At 39.5% G+C, this 7,886-nt stretch overlaps 1 protein-coding gene and 1 long non-coding RNA gene across 5 annotated transcripts in view; one reads left to right on the forward strand and one right to left on the reverse strand.

The window, feature by feature from the left end:
- Positions 1-7,496, reverse strand: part of LOC134824839 (uncharacterized) — a 102,401-nt gene extending 94,905 nt beyond the window's left edge. For all 4 annotated transcript variants that reach the window (XM_063836840.1, XM_063836832.1, XM_063836825.1 and 1 more), the window contains exon 1: positions 7,471-7,496. The gene's annotated coding sequence lies outside the window, so the exon portion shown is untranslated. The remainder of the gene's footprint in view (positions 1-7,470) is intronic.
- LOC134824911 (uncharacterized) lies at positions 4,850-5,476 on the forward strand. The gene is made up of 3 exons (XR_010161467.1): positions 4,850-4,918; positions 5,068-5,206; positions 5,379-5,476. It is a non-coding gene; the product is annotated as an uncharacterized LOC134824911 (long non-coding RNA).
- Positions 7,497-7,886: the final 390 nt, after the last annotated feature.

Below are 7,886 nucleotides of genomic sequence, written 5' to 3' on the forward strand. Positions count from 1 at the left end.
ACTGCCACCACCCATGATCTGTTCTGGTGGAATGGGTGGTGAAGCTGAGAGACTGGTCAAGAAGCTGGCCAGTAAGATGGAGTACCACACTGGCCAGAGGTACTCAGACGCTGTAGGATACATCAGAAAGCGCCTTCGCTTTGAAATCCTTAGAACAACAGTGATTTCTCTCCGTGGAGACAGGGGTGCAAGAAAAAACATTGTTGATATAAACAGTCTAGATCTTAACTTGGAGCCACAAGGCCAAGGGTAATTTTTGATTGTTAAGGGAATTTTTTGAATTCTTTAAGGGTTGATTTTATATAGGGTCATTGCTATATTATGTGTATATTGTTTGAATAATTTTATTATTTAAAATGCAAAGGAAGGGACTAGCCATCTCTACAACAAAGGAAAGGCTCTAATGAGAAAAGACAATTTTTTTTTTTTTGAGAAAAGACAATTTTATTATTTATCACCAATTCAATACATAATCAATAAATATATATCCGAATAAATTTGATTAAAAATTAAATGATACAAGTATGCTAGCAGCTAGCGCGCTTATATTTGATAAATATTCACGCTGTTAAAATGGGTTTTACCACACCGCCACTCACATTATATTAGCACAGTTGGTGAACGGACCCAGGCGCTGTTAAGCTTTTATGAGCCCTGGTTGACTGCTGAGAGTGGCGAAGGGGCTGATATTAATTTTATCTTAGTTTAACCTAGATTTCAATAAAATTTTAGTTTTGTGTTATAATTATATGATTTTTATGCGATATTTAAGTTACAGCTGCTCGCAATACATTATAATTGCTTAAAAATTGTTAAATATGCTCGCTATACGCTTAATTTTAGATACCGTATGTATATATACATATCAGCTCATAATACCAAATAACGATAATAAATAAATTAAAAGCATTGAAGAGGTCCAAAACCAATTCAAGCATGACACCAAGTTGAATACATTTTCATCGGAAGCTGCAAGCTTATTAACGTTTGATTCCGTACGTTCATGATCCGTTATTATGCATTCACCTTCAGGCGGTGTCGACGGATCATGCGAAAAGGGTTTTTGACAGGCTGTGCCCTTACCATAATTAAACTGAACCATTGCCTGATACGATGTAAACAAGAGTGTTGGATAGGTGAGCCGCGCAAGCGCTCGCGCATTTGTGTCGCTCTGACAAATAGCACTTGAATAATTTAGCTACCGAGACGTAAATCGCGCGTTACGTAAAGTATTATTTTTCCCTTCGGATAAAGTGAACGTTACACCCGCGTGTAACCTGCTTTAATGTTTTGTGTGCATGTGTGGTGGAGTGAGTGTATAATGTAATGATTGAATGAATCTTTTTTCTTTTGTGGTGCATATATGATGTGAGTGACAGGTGTAAAATCTAAAATATATAAATATAAATGGGGGTCTTTTCATAGGAAAGTGTTGAAGTTTAAGTCCTGCCAGTTAATATTGTCAGGTTGGTGTTGAGCCTTCATGATAGAAAGCTTCAATCGGGATTTAATTGAACCTAGTGAACCTATTTTACCACGTGCATTTGACTGCTCAAGAAACCTATTCCATAAATTTGCCCCTTTATATGCGAAATTGTGAGATGAGTGTGGTGTCACAAATCTGTCATCTCTGAGCTCAGACTTCTTAAAGAGAGAATACATGGATATGGGCTGATGACTCTTCACTATCTTCATTGTTTCAGTAATGCATCTGTATCTATATATGTTATGTACTGTCATTAGTTCCTTAGATTGGAAAATAGGTTTTGTTGATTCTCTAGAGTGGAATTCTGCCCCAAGTATTTGGCAGCGATGTGGCCTTGCTTGTTTATCACCAGTCTTCCTCAAGCTGATACATATAGAACACGGTTTAATGTGAGGTATAGTTGATTCATTGGATATATGACCTTTCTTGTTTATACTGCACTGGATTGGCCTGCTACGAGAACAAGTTTTAAACTTGTCGCTAAATGCTTCCGAGTCCCCAAATAAGATTCGGACACATTTCTTCTGTGCAAGGAATAGTGGTGAAAGCTTATTAATTGATACACCACCCCATACAGTTATACCGTATCCTAGATGAGATTCAAAAAGAGTGTGGTATATCTGTTTGTACAGCTGGCTGGGGAGGGAGTTTTTTATTCGATAAATACGGCCACATATGCTGTTTAATTTCTTAGTTAGTTTCTCGATATGAGGTGTCCAACTCAGTTTGTCATCAATAATTACACCTAGAAATTTCGTTTCAGTAACCTGTTTGATCGGGATCCCATCAATTTCTAGATTCAAGTCATTTTCAGTATTATCAATGGTCTTACGTTTAGTAGGCGAGAAGTACATGTAACAAGATTTTTTAACATTAATGTGCAGTAGGTTATGGCGCATATATTGGCACACAGAGTCGAGAATTTCATTCGCTATTTTGTATGCTTGTTCCTTAGTTTCAGCAGCTACAAAGATGTTTGTGTCATCTGCAAATAGTACAAATTTTCCTAATGTACTACATCTATAGATGTCATTTATATAGATAAGAAAAAGCAAGGGGCCCAAAACGGATCCTTGAGGTACGCCTAGTTTAACTGGGAGAGGCTCTGATTCTTCACCAAGTACACTAACATACTGGTATCTATTATTTAGATAGCTGGAGAGCAGCTTTAGTGCGTTTCCTCTAACTCCGTAATTACTAAGTTTCTTAAGTAGCATATCAAATGGTAAGGTATCAAATGCTTTAGAGAGATCGATAAATATTCCTAATACGTGGTTTTTATTATTCCGTTTTTCTTCGACGTGATTTACGGAGTAGTTAAGAGCATGACTTGTCGAGTGGTTTTTTCTAAAGCCGAACTGATTTTCGAATATTATTCCTCGAGATAAGAAAAAGTTGTATAATCTACTGTAAATAATTTTTTCAAATATTTTACCAAATACTGGTAATGTTGATACTGGCCTGTAATTCTCTAGTAATTCCTCATCTTCTTTTTTATATATCGGGGTTATCTTACCCGTTTTCAGTTGATCAGGGAAGACACCTTCCTTCATGCAGTTGTTATAAATTCTGGCAAGATGTTCTGATATAGTTTGACTACACTGCTTCATTACATGTGCCGGTATGTCGCTAGCTTTACCGTTATTAAATTCACTTATAATTTGTATTATTTCAGAGCTTGTACATTCAGCAAGATAAATACTTGACGGACAGGACTGTGGCAAGTAGTCAGTGAATGATTTAGCAATTATAGGATCTTCATCAATCCTCCTCTCATAGACCTCGTTCAGATTGGAGGCGATTGACACAAAGTACTTGTTAAATTCATGAGCAATAACTCGTCGACAAATAACACGCTCATTGTTTATCATGAATGACGGTTTCATTTGCTTATTTTGCTTTCCTCGCACTTTATTAATTAACTGCCAGGTTTTTTTACTGTCACCCTGACACTCCTCAATTTTGTTGCACGTGTAGAGGCGTTGAGCTAGTCTTATTACGTGTTTAACTCTCCTACGTTTGTCAGTAAAATTAGCATGCTTTTCCCTGGCATCATTACAAGGATTGCAGTGACAGGCTTCCTTGATCTCACGACAAAGTTTACCTGGATTATGCAAACATTTTTCTCTCTTCGCTTTATGCCAGTGGTCGTGCAGCTCATGTTTTTTATTTATAGACGCGATTAATCCTCCTGTTATCCACGGATTTGTCATTGGCGTTCTTTTGGAGACTTTAGGTTTACTGAGTTTACATGATTTGTCTAGATTCGTTTTGAATGTGTCGTGAAATTCAATAAAGTTTTTTGGTGGGTGCTCAGAGAAATGTTGGTTTAAGGATGAAACAAGGACTCGAACGTTGGATTCACTGTAATCATAATATTGGGTATGTTTAACTTGAGGTTCAGAGTTAGTTACAGCTAGGTCTTCAAAAATATGAAAAACTGGCAGATGATGCGAGATTCTGTCAGATACTGTACCTGAGGCAACAACCTTGTTTATATCATTTGTGTAAATGTTGTCAATACACGTTTGATTGCATCCCGGCTTCTCGTGCGTGTGTGTTGATATAAGAGGCGAGAAACCGGCACTAAACATTATCTCCTCGAGATTGCTAACTTCTTTACTATTAACATGGAGGTTGACGTTAAAATCTCCCATTATATACGCAGATTTTTTAGGCAATATCTGGAGTATTCTAGATAGTTCTGTCAGGAAGCTTGCAAAATTACCGCTGGGTGGTCGGTAAATAACCCCAAAAGTTACTTCTTCTGAGTTTTTACGACTAGTTACGAATAGTGATTCTAAATTCTCGGTAACGTCTGACGCAAGTTCGTTCACAATACTGCTAAGTCTATCTTGAACATATAATGCTACACCAGTTCCTTTGGATTTATTACCTACAGTATTCTGGTAAAAACTATTGTAGTTAGGAATTGAATACACGGTGCTTTCATCAGGACCTATGTTAGTTTCTGATAAACCTATTACGGTGAAGTTTTGGTTAATGCGGTGCAGTTCAGTTAATAGACTATCAAAATTGCTTTTATTGCCATCAATGTTAAGAAAGTAGGAGCTGGAAAACTTTTTAAGATTTTCTCCATGCGATGAGTTGATTTCATTAGCAGAATAAGCTTGGCATTTGTCTAAGATTGAGGATATTTTATATGTTTCGTCATGTGCATCTGGTGAGGTTGTGTCATCTACAAAGTGTTTGAAGGGATTATACTTGTGTACTATTTTATCTTTGCACGAAAAGCAGTAGAAGTTGTCATTAATAATTTGTGCTTTTGATTGCGAAAAACACTTTGAGTGGGCAATACAATTACATCTACTGCACTCAAACATCGGCTGACCTATGTAAACGTTTTTCAGGCAATGGTTACAGTTTTCTCTCAAAATTTTGTTGATCATACCTGACGACCATCAGGACTAGGTAAGCTTGCAACTTGCGATGATGTTAGCACGTTCTGTGTTCTGCTAGGGGTTCGGGTCCTCCTTCTCTTTTCAGCTCCTCTATTTAACCTGTTGAATATAGCTTTCTTAATAATAGCTGCAAATCGTTTAACACCAACCTCATTTAAGTGCAACAAATCAAGTCTACCGCGGTTATCAAGTTTCTTCGACAGCCTCTCAGACAGCAACATGTTGCGATCTAAGAAGTCATCGAGACCGCGGACATGTGATACACCCAAACCAGGCTGATCCAAATCACGGAATATACGTGAGTTAAAATACAAAGCTTTCTTATTAAGCTCGTTAGACTTAGTAGGCAGTATAGGAACAATGAAAATATTAGTACTACTATTGAACTGTCTAATTTCGTTAATTTTCAACTTATACTGCAGGAACAGTCGATCAATGTCCTCCTGACTTCTCACATCATTCTTTTTCAGATTGTTGATACCACAAGATACTACGATGTTGTTGTAGCCACAGCACCACTCAGGCTTGATGTCCTCCATTGTAGCGGCCCAGAACCGTTGACCCGGCATCAGCTCACCAAACGAGTTCAGTTTACCAGTTCCAAAGGCTAGGTGGCCAGTATTAGAGTCGCCAACGATACATGTGGAGTTTCGATTCTTCCAACTGACTGATCGAAAGGTCAGGCTGTATCGAACTCCTTTTTTCACAGAACCCTTCTCTATACGATGAGAGAAGAAGTCCTGTGACCGCCGAGTCATTCGGTACATTGATCTGTGGCTGCAGTCTAACTTGAGACTGTCAGTCTTAGAGCTTTTCTCAGCAAACAAGATCTCACAAGATTCACCCACTGTGATCGTAAAAATTGACGATTCGGGGTGGATAGTGATCTCATTATCTGAGTGTTCTGGAAGAAAGCTCTCCTGACCAACGTATCGATTGACCAAGCAGGAGTTGATAACTGGTGCTGCTCCTTTCTTCTTCAGCTCGGGATAGATCTTGTAGAACTCATCAGCCTGCATCTTATTGATCGACTCCACTAAGGGTTGCAAGGCTTCAGGAATGGTGGGCGGACTGGTGGTCGCTTTTGACCCTACATAAGAATATGGATGGCCAAACGATTTCACTGAGTGACCATTCTCATCATTAAATTCAGTGGCTGTTAGGAAGTCAACGATGGTCTGTGCAGCCTGTTCATTAATAAAATCGTTGATCATTGTTGCCGGGACCATACCGGATGGGACTGCAGGGGGCTCAAACACTAGATGCTCTGGACGGGGAGGAGGCGTGGCAACATGTTCTGGTTGTGGGGTGGCCGTGGTTGATATGCTCTCGAGTTTTACTGATAAGGCCTTCAGCGTTGAATTGGTCTTATCTTGTTGCAGATTTAAGTGCGTGAGACCTGTGCTTATTTCTGATAAGGCCACCACTCTCTCAGCAATCTGATTGTAGCTGCTACTAATCCTGTCGGTGTCTGCAATCAGAGAAGTTAGTCTATCCTCGAGAGAGGTTATCTGCTTCGTAAGCAAAGCATTGTCATCTGACAAGTTAGATATTCTCAGAATCAGACTGTCCGTTTGTGTGTTGTTGCGGGCTTCAACACCCGGTGGACTGAAGCAAAAGGGACACATCCAGTCGATAAGCTGTTCAACAAAAGTATTTGTAATACCCTTTAGGTTGGAACAGTTGCTGTGCCATTCCTGGGTGCAATTAGTACAAGAAAGAACCCAGGAGTCTGGGTCGTGCTGGCCACATGGACAGTTCTTAGGATTTGCTGGGGAGGGCTTCTTGGTGTTCTTCTTCTCCTTCTTCTTGTCCTGTACTTTAGATGGAATTCCTCCGAGGCTTGTTCGTTGTTTGTTGATAGCTTTGTTGGGCATGGCGTAGAAAGGCGATAGGGGCACCAGGCTGACCAGAGGGCACTGTCACGTCCGACCCGCAACCGACCTGAAAATAAGAAGAGCAGAATCGCCACACAAGAGATCTCTGTTGAGAAAAAGTTGAATCAGAATTGTAAGGGAAGAATAATAGTTGTTATTTGAGTAATACAATCACAGGGCTAGTTAATTTACGGACGAACACAACAGGACAGTTGTGAAGTAGTGATTGGTAAAGATGATTGTTTGAGTGCCTGATGGGATGTGTTAAAAATTGGAATGTAATCAATTGTCATAATTGACATTAATTTAGGTATAAATTGATCAAAAAATACAATTGAATAAAAAGGTTATTATGGTTCAAATTTGTAAGACTATAATTTGTAAAATAAATGTTTTAAATGTATATATAATGCCCAATGTTGTTAAGACTCAACACTAGTACTAACAATAATCTGAGGGAAAGCAACAACATCAGATGTACCAATGAGTCCCAAGGAGATGATGTGGTCAGTATGTAAATATGGTGTGGTTGGTGTAGTTACAGAGACAACAGGTGTGGCGGGTACTCAACTCCTTAACAGGGCCGGAAGCAAGTCTTCTGATTTAGCGCCCTCCGATCCTCCATGGTGCCCCCGATGCCGTAACGTTTTAGTGACTCATTGGTACATCCATATCATTGCACATCCTCAAATTATTTGTTATATAGTAGTGTTGAAAGTATTAAAACTAATAATAGCCTTTACTAACCTTAGAACCGCAGCATAACCGCTTTTCCCACAGGCAAATAACACCTTCCGCAGGAAACTAACACGCTCACAGGCTCCCACATGACGTGTAACCCCAGGATTTGGTTTTGGATCGGACACTTAAAACAACGATAGAGGAACGGTCTACACGCTCACAGACTACCACGTCTTGTGTAACCCCAAGATTTAACACGCTCACAGGCTACCACGTCTCGTGTAACCCTAGGATTTAACACGCTCACAGGCTACCACGTCTCGTGTAACCCTAGGACTCTAACACTTAACAGACTCTAACACGCTCACAGGCTTCCACGTCTCGTGTACCCTAGGATTTGGTTTTGGATCTGACACTCAA

This window comes from Bolinopsis microptera, chromosome 1, assembly GCF_026151205.1.
Source record: "Bolinopsis microptera isolate Bmic1 chromosome 1, MBARI_Bmic_1.0, whole genome shotgun sequence".
In the NCBI taxonomy this organism is placed as follows: Eukaryota; Metazoa; Ctenophora; class Tentaculata; order Lobata; family Bolinopsidae; genus Bolinopsis; species Bolinopsis microptera.